The following is a 15,550-nucleotide window of genomic DNA, read 5'->3' on the forward strand; positions in this document are numbered from 1 at the left end:
AAAGCAAAAAAGTATCGAATTATATACCCTCCGGTAGCGTTAGCTCATTGTTAGACAAAACTTCGTCCCCATAATCATCATTAGAGGCAGCCTCGTCTGGTAAGACACCCGGTTTGCAGAAACATTTGCTGGTTGTGTAGGATGAGATCTGCTTCCAGGCAGCCGAAATAAAATCCATGACTTGTAGCAAATTAATGGAGAGAGGTTCGTTTCCTGCATCACTCAGTGTTATTAAATGTTGAACCAGCATTTTTCTATAATGCACTTTGAAATTATTTTTTTTTGGCAAGTTGCTTTACGTCGCAGCGACAATGATAGGTCTTATGGCGATGATACTTTGAAATCTGCTGTTGTTCCCACGAAAGAAATTCTCATATTCAAACAAATTTACTGTATTTTATGTTGTTTCCGCACCAAAACCGCCCACTTTGCTAATCATGTATCTCAATCCTTGGCGGCGTGTCAAAAACGACGAAGGTAGTGGGGGAGCGAATGGGACTCGCCTTTGTTAAGCCGCCAATTAGTAAGGGTCAACAATGTCACTCGGCAAAACTCTTTGTGTTCTGTTTCAGCACCGAAACCTGATCACTCTACTTCTACCTATGCCGGCAAAGAGGAAACTTCGTAAGTACAGTAGTTTCTTTTTAAGAAGTACATTCTCATTACAATTACGCAAAAAACAGTTATATTTCACTGACACTTAATACGTATAACAGCGAATTACGTATAAATAAGGTTCAATTAACACGCTTTTATATTATATTTTTCCGGGACCTAAAGGAAATTACATACAAATACGAATTACATAGAACAGAGTTACGTATAAAGCAGGTTCAACTGTATACTGTGAAACTGAACTGTACAATCTCTTATACACGACCTTCTCTGCCACCTTTGAAATTAGGGACAATAACACAACAGGCCTATAGTTATTAAACACCATTTTGTCTCCTTTCTTGAACACTGGTATGATGTAACCTTTCTTCCACTCACACGGAAAATACCCTGACGAGAATGACATATTTATTATGATGCTAAGTGGCCTACCTAGCTCAGATGCACATTCTTTCAATACTACTGCGGGTACAACATCTGGACCACATGATTTGGAGATATCCAAAGCAAGAACTGAAGATACCTCGGCTGGAGAGGTCACTATTGAAGTTAGGCCTATATCACACACGGACGAAGTGGATAGATTACTCTGTGCGGCAGGTGAGTGATACTTTTCAAAGGTATCTGCAAAACTGTCCAAGATGCTCCTCTTGTCCTGTAATTCTTCCCCATCCTCAAGCATAGTAGGTGGCAGGTGAGATGACCTCCGTTTGTTGTTTACAAAATTCCAGAAACACTTCGGGTTGGCAGCTAATTTTGATTCCATCGAAGTTATATAGTTTCTGTATTTTTTGAGCTGAAGACGTTTAAATTCACTGCGTATGGTCGAAAATTGCACATAATCATTATTATGGCCCGTTTTTTTAAACTTCCTTCTTGCCCTCTCCTTTTCTTTTAATTTATCTATTACCTCAGAGTCGTACCAGCATGGGTACTTCCGCGTGCTAACTATCCGGGACGGCACAGTGTCTTTTATTACAGCGCGAAGGAAGTCGTAGAAAAGGGTCAACGGAAGGGGAGTCCTCGATTAAATTCCAGGGACACAACGAAAGGAGATCTCTCATTTGAGGAAAATCGGCCTTAGTCCATGCGAACATTAACTTCCTCTGCGGTACGGGGCGCATAACTCGCGGTAAGGATAGAGTGAATTCTACAGCTCGATGGTCAGAAGTAATTACCTTTTCCGTCTCAAAGCAGTCCAAGTATCCATAGTATTGATCCGATATTAGAACAAGGTCCAGGAAGTTCTCGTGTCTTTTTGGGAAGTGACACATTTGCTTTAGTCCGAATTCACTGACGATTTCAAGAAGACATCCGCACATTTTTGTTTTATAACAGGACCAGGATTCCAAGCCAAATGCCTGATGTTAAAGTCTCCGCAAACTACAAGGATGTCCTGCGGGTTTAAAACAGCTGTGACGTTGGCCAGTGTTGCTCGAAGATTACTCATCCTAGCAGTCACTTCGTCTGGTGGCAGGTAGCAGCACACTATAAACACAGACCTCCCTGATGTTGGGGTGGCCTTGACCACAAGACACTCGCAGTCTCCCGCCAGCTCTGGCCAGGAAACTGGCCTTAGAGCAGATTTCACAGCAACCATAATCCCTCCCCCTTTAACTTTGCTACTATGGACCTGATTTCTGTCTTGACGAAACACACAGTAATCAGTAGACAACAGTTCATTATCACAAACAGAATCATTTAATCAGCTTTCAACTATACAAATACAATCTTTGCTGGCGTCACTGAAAGCGAGGTTAAAGTCCGTCAAAGAATTACACAGGCTCCCTACATTTTGGTAGAAGAAATTCATACCGCTGTCATGCTGGGGTCCTGGGTTCAGATGTATGTCGCCGGACAAAGCCAATAGAAGCACACAAATCGCTGAACCAGATGTCTTTGGGCTAGAGTTCGTCTGTTTTCTCGCCTGGTTGTGACGTCACCAAATACATGGTTCCATTTAAAGCCAGCACGTGGGCTGAAATACGAAGCTCCGAACCATTCACAAAAGCGTTTTCCCAATGGTTTTCATATTTCACGTCGAAGTCTAGCACATTCTCATCCCGGAGGCAAACTCGAACGGCCGTGATACTACATCTGAACAATACTAATAGACAAAAGACAGGGAGCGATACCGACACACGACTACTCCCGGACGCCATGAAGACACTAGATATTGTGAAATAGAAGAGATCTGTTACGAGAAACGCACTATCAACAAGTATGAGAATAGCGAATGAATGACAGAGACAGTTAAAGTTTTTTTTTTTGTTTTTTTTTTTTTTTTTTTTTTGCTAGTTGCTTTACGTCGCACCGACACAGATAGGTCTTATGGCGACGATGGGACGGGTAAGGGCTAGGAGTGGGAAGGAAGCGGCCGTGGCCTTAATTAAGGTACAGCCCCAGCATTTGCCTGGTGTGAAAATGGGAAACCACGGAAAACCATTTTCAGGGCTGCCGACAGTGGGGTTCGAACCTACTATCTCCCGAATACTGGATACTGGCCGCACTTAACAGTTAAAGTTTAAAGACTGAAAGATTACTTCAAAGATCTAATGAATGTACATTGGAGTACACAGAAAATTGAACACAGAGAAAACAACACATCTATGTCAAGTGAAGAGGAGATCTCAATGTCTGCTGTAGAAGACGGAATAAAGAAAATGAAGTTAGGATAAGCATAAGGGTAAGATGAAATGAGTATAGAAAAGAAGAGCAGCTGGACAGATGGGACTGTATTGGTTAAGTAGAATGCTGAAAGCAGCCTGGGCCTGGAGATGATTATGAATAATAATAATAATAATAATAATAATAATAATAATAATAATAATAATAATAATAATAATTGTACTGGAGGTACACCTTCTCTGTACATTTGAACCGAGTACCTTTTAGACGGCCATCTGTGATGTAAACCCTGAACTGTGTATTGGAAGAAGTTTTGAACTTCAATCTTCAGATGTCTCTACTGTCGACTTATGTGCCCCCTCTGGTGGGAGGATGGACAATTAATTTTCCAAGGAATGTTCAATTTCGATGTTTGATAACCTGAAGTGATGGTAAAATTGTTTCTTTATGTGCTGAAGTTGTCAGCACTACATAGCCTCCGTCTTCATGAAATTATTAGCCAATCAGAAATGTTGACATTTATTCGGTTAGCCAATCAAAATTGAGGGTGTGTACAGGCCATCGGCCTAGAGAATTCTGGAACTTTCCCCTCTGCTATAAAAGCTGGGACCTAATGGGCCATGTTGTCTTCTTCATCACTCCAGTCTAGAGAGCATATGTAGTGGAGGCAGGGGAACGTCTTGCCTGCCGTCGGAAGGCCCACCAGCTAAGAGTAATGGCAGACATCTTTTAAAATATGTGGTAGCTCTAGATAATTGAATTGAGAGGAAGGTTTAATGTAAATTTCTAAAGTTGAATATCACCTTTCAAATACAAATTTCCAAGTAAGGCTAAGGCCTTTATTCAAATCCCTGTTGGGTAAGATGTAACTTACGGAATAAAGAGTGTTCACCCTCTTAATTCCCATTCAACTTGGTATTGGGGTGACAATGATTTTGTAAAACTTTAAATTTGATCTCTACTTTTGGAACTTCGGGCCATGAGCCCATATAGGGTTTTAAGTATTTTAAAGTGTGTTTCCAAAGGAGTGCAAGTGTTTTGCCTACTAGCATTTTGTTTATGGCCAATTTCTTAAACCTTTTCTTTTTGACCACTATGGCCATTTAGAATGGGCACTTATTGCCTCTGTTTAATTTCTACTTACTCATAGTCTATTGTGGATCAGACTGTCGAGCAGAAAAGACAGTGAACTCTGTTTTCTAGGTTTATCTTGTGTCTGGATAAGAAAATTGTGCCTTGGAGAGGCTAGATTTTTGGAGCGCAGTCTCCTAGTCTAAATTGAGTGGAGCAAAGGTGCTCTTTGGAATAGTGTAACTTTGGAGCTACAAGCTCATTCTGCAAATTATTGTATACCTGAATTTTGATCATTCCTGTTATTTGAGCCAACAAGCTCCTAAATGGTTCTTGTTTATCAAAGTTTAAAGTCGAAGAAAACAAGAGAAAGGAAAGAAATAAAATTTCAAATTTTAGAGCTTTAAATTATGCTCTCATCTTTTCTCTGTCCACCCATTCAACCCAGCATCTTCTTACACCTCTGCAACCCACAGGAACCCTGTAACAACAACAACAACAACAACAATAATAATAATAATAATAATAATAATAATAATAATAATAATAATAATAATAATAATAATAATGTTATTGGCTTTAAGTCCCAATAACTACTCTTTTACGGTTTCTGGAGACGCCGAGGTGCTGAAATTTAGTCCCGCAGGATTTCTTTTACATGCCAGTAAATCTACCAACACGAGGCTGACGTATTTGAGCACCTTCAAATACCACCAGACTGAGTCAGGATCGAACCTGCCATGTTGGGGTCAGAAGGCCAGCGCCTCAACCATCTGAGTCACTCAGTCCAGTGTCTGGAGACAAAAGAGGATGCCAGCAGAATGGGACAGAGGGACCATTGTCCCAATATTTAAGAAAGGAAACAAAGAATTCAGGGAATTACAGAGTAGTCATCTTAATACCTCAGATGGTAAAAATCTTTGAAAAACTATAGTAAAGAAGAATGAGATCAAAGGTGAAGGCACAGCTGGAAGAGGAGCAATATGATATTCAGAGTGCCAGATCGACAACTGACTGCATTTTTGCAATGTGACAGTTAACAGAGAAAAGCTGGTAGTATGGAAAGATTTGATTTTGACATTTATCGATATAGCAAAAGTTTACGGCACCGTCCAAAAGGAAAAGGTATGGTGGGCACTCAGACAGAAGAGAGTATCTAGTGAAATAATTAAAATGATAAAACCTATGAACAGTATTCTAGAAATAGTGTATGATTTCAAAGTGAAAACAGGATTGAGACAAGGCAGTCCTGCCAGCCCGTTTGTTTATAAGTATCATGGACAAAATACACAAATTAAAAACAAAGATTACGAAAAAAAAAAAAAAAAAAAGAGAGCATGGCTGTTTGCTTATGATGTACTGATGGAGACAGTAAGGAACAAATACAAGACCAAATTAATTTGTGGAGTGAAAAAAATGAGGATTGAGGAATAAGGAAGAGAACTAGATATGTAAATCTTTAACGGCTGGCAATCATATTTTGCTTCCTTGATACTAGTGTCCTTGTTGAAATTATTTGGATTCTCATGTATTTCCACTGCTTTTTGTACGATCCTAGAGCTGTAGTGTTTCCTTTGTGCAACAGCATGAACATCTTAGACTACAACATCATGACGAGACGTTTGGGCGTGCTCAGCTATTGGTGATTTGTGTGGCTGATTAGTACAGATATTTTTTTTGATGATGCCAAACATGGTTTCTATACTGTGCTTCCAGAGGATCTTGGCACATTGGTCTCAGTTTAAGTTTCCAGAAGAAGAAACATAAATAACGTTAATTATTAATAGAGAATTAATTCACAGTCATGGACAAGGTCTACATAAAAAAGGTTATGTTTTAGGTTTTTTTAAAAAGCTTTATTTGAAGAATCATGACTTTGCATTTATATCACATTTTAGTATATTTTTCATATCTTGAGTAAATTTTGCTTTTTATTATTTCTCAAAACACATTAAAAGGGATTTAAAGGTTGAAAAAAAAAAAAAGAAAAAAAAAAAAAAGAAAATACCTAAGTACAAGCCTTTATAAGAATTTTGTGTAATATCACTGCTGCAAAATCCAGCACCCCTTCATGTTCATTAAGAGTATTTGTGAACCTGATAAATTTTAGGCATTCCTCGGATATCTTACTATTATTAATTTAGAAGAGCTATATTATTTTCCACATCATAATTTAGACAATAGACAGTTCTGATGTTCTCCTACTGAGACTGCCACAGTAATTAAGTCAGAAGCAGAGGTCACCTCTGCTCTGCTGTTCATAACTGAAGTACCTTCTGCTCTTATACTTCACCATCAATTCCCACGATAAACTTGTTTCTCTAGAAGGAACCTGAACTTAAGTAGTCTCCTTATATGAATATAAGCAAACTCTAAGTTCAGACAGTGTACTGTTTGACTGGCCAGATGCTACAAGTAATATTAAAGTCTTTGGATGCTACAGCATCTGAATGGTACTACACATTGCAACCCTGAGTAGCCACGTACCATAGCAGTTTAAAATCCTACTTTAAGTTACTTCACAAGACTCAGCAAGCTGTTGACAGGAGGGGGTGGTGTGTAAGTTGGGAGTTCCTGGACAGCCGGGTTGGTCAACCCCTGGCCAAATTTTGCACCTTTATTCGAGGACAATAATTAGTTGGCGAGGATGTGTTTGGCACGGTCAATATGATAGAGAAATTTGTAGAGTACCTACGGTGTTACAAAGAAAATGGCAAAGGAAAATTACAGACTTTTATTCAATAACAATTTGCAAGTATCCAGATTGAAAATGTTCCCAATAAAGACATAAATAAAGCTGGTTTTAAAACACCAGCTTTTAAATATAGAGAACATATAATTATATTGATGGAGTCAAAGTTGTATGCACGTTATTCTATACGTCGAATATTCAATAACTCAATGTTTTCAGCCTCCACAAGTACTTCGAGATATCGAAGTTTGATTGTACTTAAAGTGATTCCCATGAAGTATATTCACCCCATCAGCACTGGAGTTAAAATCGAGAGCATTTTCCTCTTGGTGAAACTTACAACCTGACTTTTTATCCAGTTTATCATTATACCATTGTCTGCTGTCCACCTCACAACAATGTTGAGGTCTTCTTGCAGTTGCTCACAATCCTGTAATCTATTTACTACTCTATACAGTAACACCTGCAAAAAGCCTTATCTGTGTTCTTTACTCATATCATTTATATATCATATTATATATACCGAGCTCGATAGCTGCAGTCGCTTAAGTGCGGCCAGTATCCAGTATTCGGGAGATAGTAGGTTCAAACCCCACTGTCGGCAGCCCTGAAGATGGTTTTCCGTGGTTTCCCATTTTCACACCAGGCAAATGCTGGGGCTGTACCTTAATTAAGGCCACGGCCGCTTCCTTCCCACTCCTAGCCCTTCCCCGTCCCATCGTCGCCATAAGACCTGTCTGTGCCGGTGCGACGTAAAAGCAAGTAGCAATCATTTATATATATAAGGAAACATAAAGGTGCAATAGTACTGCCCTATTAATTGTTACATGGTCAGATAATGCTTCACCTACTCTAATTCTATTTTCAATCCCTTGCCAGAGTTCTATTTTTTAGAAATGTAGCCACCCACTCTTTCATTCAGTCCAATAGCCATCATTTTTGCGAGCAGACTCCCATGATCTATTCTATCAAAAGCCTTGAACAGATCAATAGCAATACAAATCATTCGCCCCCGTGAATCTACAATGTCTGCTATACATCTTTCGGTAATGGAATTACTTTTCATGCAGTGTCTTGTTTTGAAGTTCTGTTGTCTCTTTGGGTCATTGGTAGAGTGTCGGTTACTGAATGCCAGATCATGGATTCAAACCCAGCAGAGATAGATTTTTGAAGGGCTGAAGAAAACCTTTTAACACTACGTCGTACGATGTTGGCATGTAAAAAGATCTGTGGTGAAAAATCTGATGTTTACCCATCAAATTTAATTTAAAAATTCAATCATAATTGTCCAACAGAGATATCGTTTACTCTGTCATTTTGTAATGTAAAACAGAACATCAACAATGATGTGCAATCAATCTAAATAGTCACACTGTTATGCCTGCACATGATAGCTGTGACCGTATGATGATTATTTTTTTAAAGGCACAATTGAAAATACGTATTCAACAATTAAAATACATTATTTTTTCTAGTCCACAAAATGAAAATTAAATTAATAGCTTCCAAAGTACACATCTATTTACAATAGGAAACCAGCAGCCAGTGACATGGATGAAAATGTTGTTGAAAAATATTGAAATCTGATTGTTGTTAATCCCACTTGTAAACATTAAACTACATTTACCTAGAGTTTGGCATATTTTACAGTGAGATTGCATGCATTTTAAATGCTCATGTGCAGGTCACCTGATGGAATTGCTCCTATAAATAAATCAAATAAGTGTGAAGGTGGTATATTAATGCATAAAGATAAAGTGTTCTCTTTTTTGCATGCATTTTATCTTTAATGCACAATGTGGGAAAGGGATAAAGTGTGCAGAAGAAGGTGCCTTTGAAGATTATTAATCTCAAGACTTTCAAGCATCATAAGACCATGAGACATAAGCTAGAGAAACTCAAAATGAAGAAATTCCCCAATATATTAAGTCACTGAACAAATAGGAAATGGACCAAACTCCTTAAGATGCTGCCACTTCCTAAACTCAGCAGCTAATTGGTCCTAAATGAGTACTGAACTTTAGGTAAAATATTCATGGGGTAAATCCGTTGCCTACGTTATAATACAAGGCCTGGAAATAGAGCCAGTAAAACGCTATCGAAGTGGTCACACTGAAGTTCAGTGCCGGGCCGCTAGGGTCGCTTTCTTGCCCCCTGTCTACCAGGTTCGCGCCTTTAAACATGTTTATTAACATAGTTGGTTGTGAATGTATTATGCATTCGTCTGATGTTAAGCATTCGCAGTTCCAGTCATGGTTTATTCATGAGAAATTAAAGGTAGTGGAATTTCGTTTCACAAGTTTCCAGTGAATGTTCAATGTTCGAAACATTATACAGAGGAAGTATTACGCATGAGATACGACTTCCACCTGATGAAATTAGGTTCCTAAGTTTTGATCCGAGTTACGTCATAAGAATCGGGCGATCCCAATATTTGTCACTGGACTTCTTTGTAAACATTGCTACCGTGACCGGCAATCATTTGAGAGGCCTCTTCAAACTCAGAAATTTTAAATTAGAAAACCAACCAGAAAAATAATTTGCCCAACAAATTTGGAGAAAATGAATGTAGCAAGAGCTAAAAATACCGTATTGTATTTCCCCCCGGAACAATTTCTGGTTTGAAAAGTATGAAGGTGGTTTGTCCCCAGAGCATTAAATTCAGTTTAAAATAAATCATTTGTTTTATGAAGCATTTTATGAAATTGTTCGATGCGCATGATGTCTGCAACACCTCACATGGGACATATTCCAGGAATGAGAACAAACGAGCATCTTTTAGTACTGAAGATGAACGCCTCAGTTGGTTAATTAATGATTTCCTGTCATATATTACGGAGCCGGCCCCGTGGTGTAGGGGTAGCGTGCCTGCCTCTCACCCGGAGGACCCGGGTTCGATTCCTACCCAGGTCAGGGATTTTTACTTGGACCTGAGGGCTGGTTCAAGGTCCACTCATCCTACGTGATATGAATTGAGGAGCTATCTGACGGTGAGATGGCGGCCCCCGTCTAGAAAGCCCAGAATAACGGCAGAGAGGATTTGTCGTGTTGACCACGCGACACCTCGTAATCTGCAGGCCTTCGGGCTGAGCAGCGGTCGCTTGGTAGGCCAAGGCCCTTCAAGAACTGTAGTACCATGGGGTTTGGTTTTTGGTTTGTCATTATATTAAAAAAATTCAAATGCATCCACTGTGGCCTGCGTAAAATACCTTGGTTATTCAGCCTGAAGGATGGTTTGATCCTCTGCAGCTCCGCCAACAGCTATCATAAATAGCCTAGGCGTCACTGAAGAGGCGTACTAGCGAAACAAGGAGTGAGGTCGTTTCTCATTGCTTTCCTCACCGAGCCACCCGCTGCTATTACATATCAGTCTGCCAAGCCCACTGAAATGCAGGCACCAACCGACCCTATGAGTGATATCTTCACACCATTCATAACAGGGACTGGCTGCATAAGCAATGGTATTACTAGCATCACTCATACCTCAGTCACTTTCATATTGTCAAAGCCAAGGATGAGACTGAGACAGGTCAATAAAAGTAACAAATTTGATATAGCTCATAAGTATACATTTGCATTACACATTGACGAGGAACCTAACAAGCGATGACATCGAGCTCTTCTTCAGGTACCTAAGACGCCAAGCGGAATACAATGACATTATGGTTCGTGTGGCAAAAGAACAAACAGACTGTAAAGGCTGTTTAGAACATATCTCTTCTCCAGCTATTCTAAGTCCATTATTGGGTCTTATTCGTTTTCAAGATCGAGGAGCCATCAGATACTGAAAATCATCGTCTGTGGCACTTCTGCAGTGAACGACGGAAATTGTCACCTCCGCTACACAGTACTTGCCCTGAAGAGAGTTACTAAAAAGTGTATGGTTTTTTTCGAAAGACGTTTTCAACGGTAAAATTAAGTGTAGAAAGTGTAAACACGACAAACCAGCTGTTTTTCTAGAATGAAAATTTCTGTGACCTCTATTAGACAACATTGCTTCAAGCCACTCAAGTAGAAGAGAGAAAGTTTTTAAACTTGATAAGTAGCCCCTCAAAAGGAAAGTTTTGAAACTTCAATGACATATCCAAGCCAATGCAGCACCGCTCTATAAATAAAGTACTCTCAATACTTGCAAAAACATTCAGCTCTTTTTATTTAGGATATAATTTACTTATTGGCTTATACGGCCATGCGAATACAACGGGGCAAGAACGCGATCCTAGCGGCTGAATGGTGAACTAGGATGCTACCCGTTTCCATGAGTGCATTTCAAGGCCTTGTATTATAGCGTAGGCAACAGGTAAATCACACAATGCCCCTTCATTTGTTTTGTGTTGGGTAAAAGGTAAAGTATTCTCTTACAGGAATATGGAAGACAAGTACTGGCTTCTTAAAAATCAGTGTCAGATACACCCAATTCATATAAACCACTTTGTATGCATGTTTTAAAAGAGTTAGAATCAGAAGAAGACAAATGCTTGCTGCAAATATTTTATTTTCTGGAGTCAAAAGTGTTAACTGCATAAGTTACCTTGAATGATCAGTTTCTAGACCCACTGATTAGTGCAATGTGAAGCTAACTGAAAAGAGGAAGATTTAGGAGATCAGTATTACTCGCGCAACTTTTGGTGATACCTGGGCTCCCTAGTGCTGAATCGAGAGACTTTGGTTATCTTCGAGATTCGTATTGGCAACCTGTAAAACACAAACTATGAATCGCTTATGCATTGCCATGAGACATCTGGCGTACACTTTACGTACTAATACTGTGGTTGTTTACACAGCAAAGCCAAACTAGGAATTCATGCTAGGAACAAGATTCGCATAGAGAAATGTTATACAATGTGTTTGTGTGACACAGTTGTTGTCTTAACAAAATAAAGGTTTAGAAAATTCATATGGATCGATCATACTATCGATTCAATTCAGATTTCATTTCCATTCAGTTGGCAGTATTACCAGAACCGGGAGAGCTCCCTCCTTACTCCTCACCCCCCGTAATGGCCTTTTATTACATTTACCAAAGGTCTACACTATAATATTGCAAAAAAAAAAAAAGTAATTTTCTGCTTTGTGGAACAAAAGATTATGAAATGGAAAAAAAATGACAATATTTTCATGTATGGTCCTCTAACAAATAGGCCTACCTGCCTTCCTTATAAGAAAGGAAGAAAGAAAGAAAGAAACATTAGCTCCTAAGTATAGAGGTTGGCAGCCCTGATCGCCTCTCGACAACATTCTACCCGAGAGTGCAAACAAACGACAGTCGTACAGCGCGCAGCTGAATGTAGCAAGTGCTGGGCTGCGGAAGGTAAAATTATAACGTGATCTTTCCTACTTTTAAAAACACCACTCAAACTTATTCATCAACTAATGTCATTCCAAGCCATCTCTCCACTGCCAGCTCGAAACATACCACTTATTACATATTAAAAATTTCATTTTGGTTCTGTATCGATATCACTAAACATGTACAAATACCACTCAATCGAGTGTCCCCTAAATCGCTGGCGGTCGTAAGGGATACCAGCACTTGTAATTACTGTCCAATTATGTTAAGATTTGTTTCCACAGCAGGAGATAGGCACCCTAAGACTGGAAATTATGTATAAGTTGGCAGTGACCATGTACCTTATGTATAAAGAGTTCAGAGGGCAGAAATTCCCAATGGCCTGTGAAACAGCAACTTTCAGTTCATCCTCTTAATTTGATGATTTTCGATGAACATGAAGCTTTCTTCAGGTTAAACTAATTATTTCTGGGATCACAGAAGCTATTGGGATTTGGCACAAAAACAAACAGTTAAGCCAGTATTCTAGATTTCATGAAGATGTAAGAAAATATATTTTAAGACTTAATGACTTACTGGTTGAACTCAAGAAAAAAATCTGATAAAGTGAAAATCTAGTCTACATATCAGTGACACCACCATTCAGTGTCATACAGAATATAATAATGTGACAGAAGAATATTCAATAGCCCTCCTCACTTCCAAGTTCTCGCAGGCTATACAAAACTAAATAAGTAGTTTCTTCTCTGCGTGCAAAAGTATTTGCTAATAGTGATGGAGTTTGTGAAAGGAAGTTTTAGTAGAGACCAGTAAGGTTTTATTTAACCCACAAGAAGTTGCATGTGGTGTTCGTTAACAACCCACGTGCACTTTTTCACCTGTTGTTAGTGTTGCTGTAACCTGTTACCTTCAGTAGGTACCTTTCAGAGAGAAGATCTAACAGCATGTGTAACTTTATTTTTATAGATACATTACTGCTGCTAACAAAGAGCTTTCTTAATCCTGGGGTGTTAAAGTAAATTTGTGTCCTTGTCACATGATGGTGCAGCACTTTTCAGTCACATCACTAATGGATGCGAGTTACATATCACTTTAACCTCATGACAGACCTCCTGCCAATTTCAAATTTCTGGCAGTACCAGGAATCTAACCCAGGCCGGCAGAGCTTGTGCTTACTACTAGCACTAACCGCTACGCTAGAGGCGGACGTCTGGGTTGTTAACGTACCCCACATGATTACTAACGCAAGAGCTAGAAGTTTGGTGAATTCACCAATTTTTGGTTCTTGAAAGTAATTCTTTTTCTCTGCTAAGTGATTTGATTGGGCACTTGTGCACAGCGTACGAAAATGACGGGCAAAGTTGTGGACAATTTTACCTGTCGTATATAGGCCTATTTGTTAGAGTACTATACATGAAAATATTGTAATTTTTTCCATTTCATGATCTTTTGTTCCACAAAGCAGAAAATTACTTTTTTTTCCCTGCAATATTATAGTGTAGACCTTTGGTAAATGTAATAAAGGCCATCATTATTCCTGGAGGAGAACGGATTTTTTTAAATTATTATTATTTTTTTTTAAACGACAACTTCAAACGTTAAAACGACTGAGCTGTCCTAGTTCAGGACTCAACCACTGGGTGGGTAACCGAAACAAGTTTCCGTCCATCATCACTGTCAGAACACACACCCCTGGTGGTTTTCCAAATTATCTAGAATTTAAAAAAAGAAACTCCAGTCGTGCCCATACGGAGGAAAAACAACGGTATTCATCTTCCAAATTATCTAGAATTTAAAAAAAGAAACTCCAGTCGTGCCCATACGGAGGAAAAACAACGGTATTCATCACTACATATCTTGGTATGCAACTGTAACAACATATGGCACAGTGATATGTATAAAGAAGTGTTCGGCGAACATTTACTTCCAATTGAGATAAAATATTCGTCGAAAGGTAGAAAATATTGTCAGTCTACAACGTTTCAGTCCCCCTTGCTATGGCAAGACATAAGCTACTCAACACTTCTATTTCCACTCCATATTTCTCAGAGTTATTTTAAAATATAAATACGTCATTGTTTATGCATTTTATAATAAACTCACATATTTAAAACTCGTCTACGATCTTAAATAGGCTTCTGTCTTAAGAGCACTCTTATTATAGCCAAACAAATCGAACACCAAATGACGCAAAGCAAGCAATCACTGTGGGAATAAGAAGATCAGTAATGCCAACAGTCTTTGCTGAAATGTATCCAATCTGTTAACAGCTGATGAAACACTCCCTTCGTAATATCATGACCACAACCTTTTTGATCATGATAAAAATTATTTCGTGTGGCTATTACAATAATAAGAATGCAGGGAGTATCACTCCCTGTAAGAATGTATTGCAGCCGAAAGGCCAAAGAAAGATAGCTTGATAGCTTGGTGCAGCCCTTGTAAGGCAGATCCTCCGACGTATTGTATTGGAGAATGGTGTGTGGTGCCCTGGTGGGTGAGTTGCAGGGATGTTGGGGACAGTTCAGAGGGTGACGGTTCGATACTCGGCCAGACCGGAGATTTTAACCTTAAATGGTTAATTCCATGACTCGGGGACTTCGAATTTGTATTATCCCTAATAACGTTTCAATAGGTACCATACTTGCGCATAATGCAGTTTTAAGATGGAACTTAACGGGGCGAGTTGCGCGTGCGGTTAGGGGCGCGCGACTGTGAGCTTGCATCCGGGAGATAGTGGGTTCGAATCCCACTGCCGGCAGCCCTGAAGATGGTTTTCCGTAGTTTCCCCATTTTCACACCAGGCGAATGCTGGGACTGTACCTTAATTAAGGCCACGGCCGCTTCTTTCCAACTCCTAGGCCTCTCCTATCCCATCGTCGTCGTAAGACCCATCTGTATCTGTGCGACGTAAAGCCACTAGCAGAAAAAGGAGGAGGAGCGGGGGACTTGTTGAAACTTCAACATGTTTTACTTTTAAATCTTGAGACTTGGTCTCAAAACCTGTAATTTGTTGCAATGTAGACTGTCTGGGAAGTAGTTAAATTTCCAAATAAATGTTTATAAATAAATTGATATTTCAAGTACCGGGATCTCAAAATGCAACGGTTTGCCGAAAAGCACTATCTTGACGTTTACGTAGCAATGTTGGAGACATGTACAGATTTTCTTAACAAAAGGCGGTGCAAGAGCGTCAAATTACGACAGCCTAAATAGTAAACTTCAATTTATATATTATGTCAGTGAGGTCGAGA

The 15,550-nt window shown here is 39.3% G+C and overlaps 1 protein-coding gene across 5 annotated transcripts in view; it reads right to left on the reverse strand.

Annotated features, from left to right (window-relative positions):
* The window catches only part of LOC136872042 (uncharacterized), a 69,857-nt gene extending 55,355 nt beyond the window's left edge, over positions 1-14,502 (reverse strand). For 4 of the 5 annotated variants that reach the window (XM_067145870.1, XM_067145869.2, XM_067145866.2 and 1 more), the window contains exon 1: positions 14,400-14,502. The gene's annotated coding sequence lies outside the window, so the exon portion shown is untranslated. Of the gene's footprint in view, positions 1-4,596; positions 4,796-14,399 lie in introns of all 5 variants that reach the window. The other variant, XM_067145868.2, reaches the window with a different exon arrangement.
* Between the last annotated feature and the right edge of the window lie 1,048 nt (positions 14,503-15,550).

This window comes from Anabrus simplex, chromosome 4, assembly GCF_040414725.1.
Source record: "Anabrus simplex isolate iqAnaSimp1 chromosome 4, ASM4041472v1, whole genome shotgun sequence".
NCBI classification, from domain to species: Eukaryota; Metazoa; Arthropoda; class Insecta; order Orthoptera; family Tettigoniidae; genus Anabrus; species Anabrus simplex.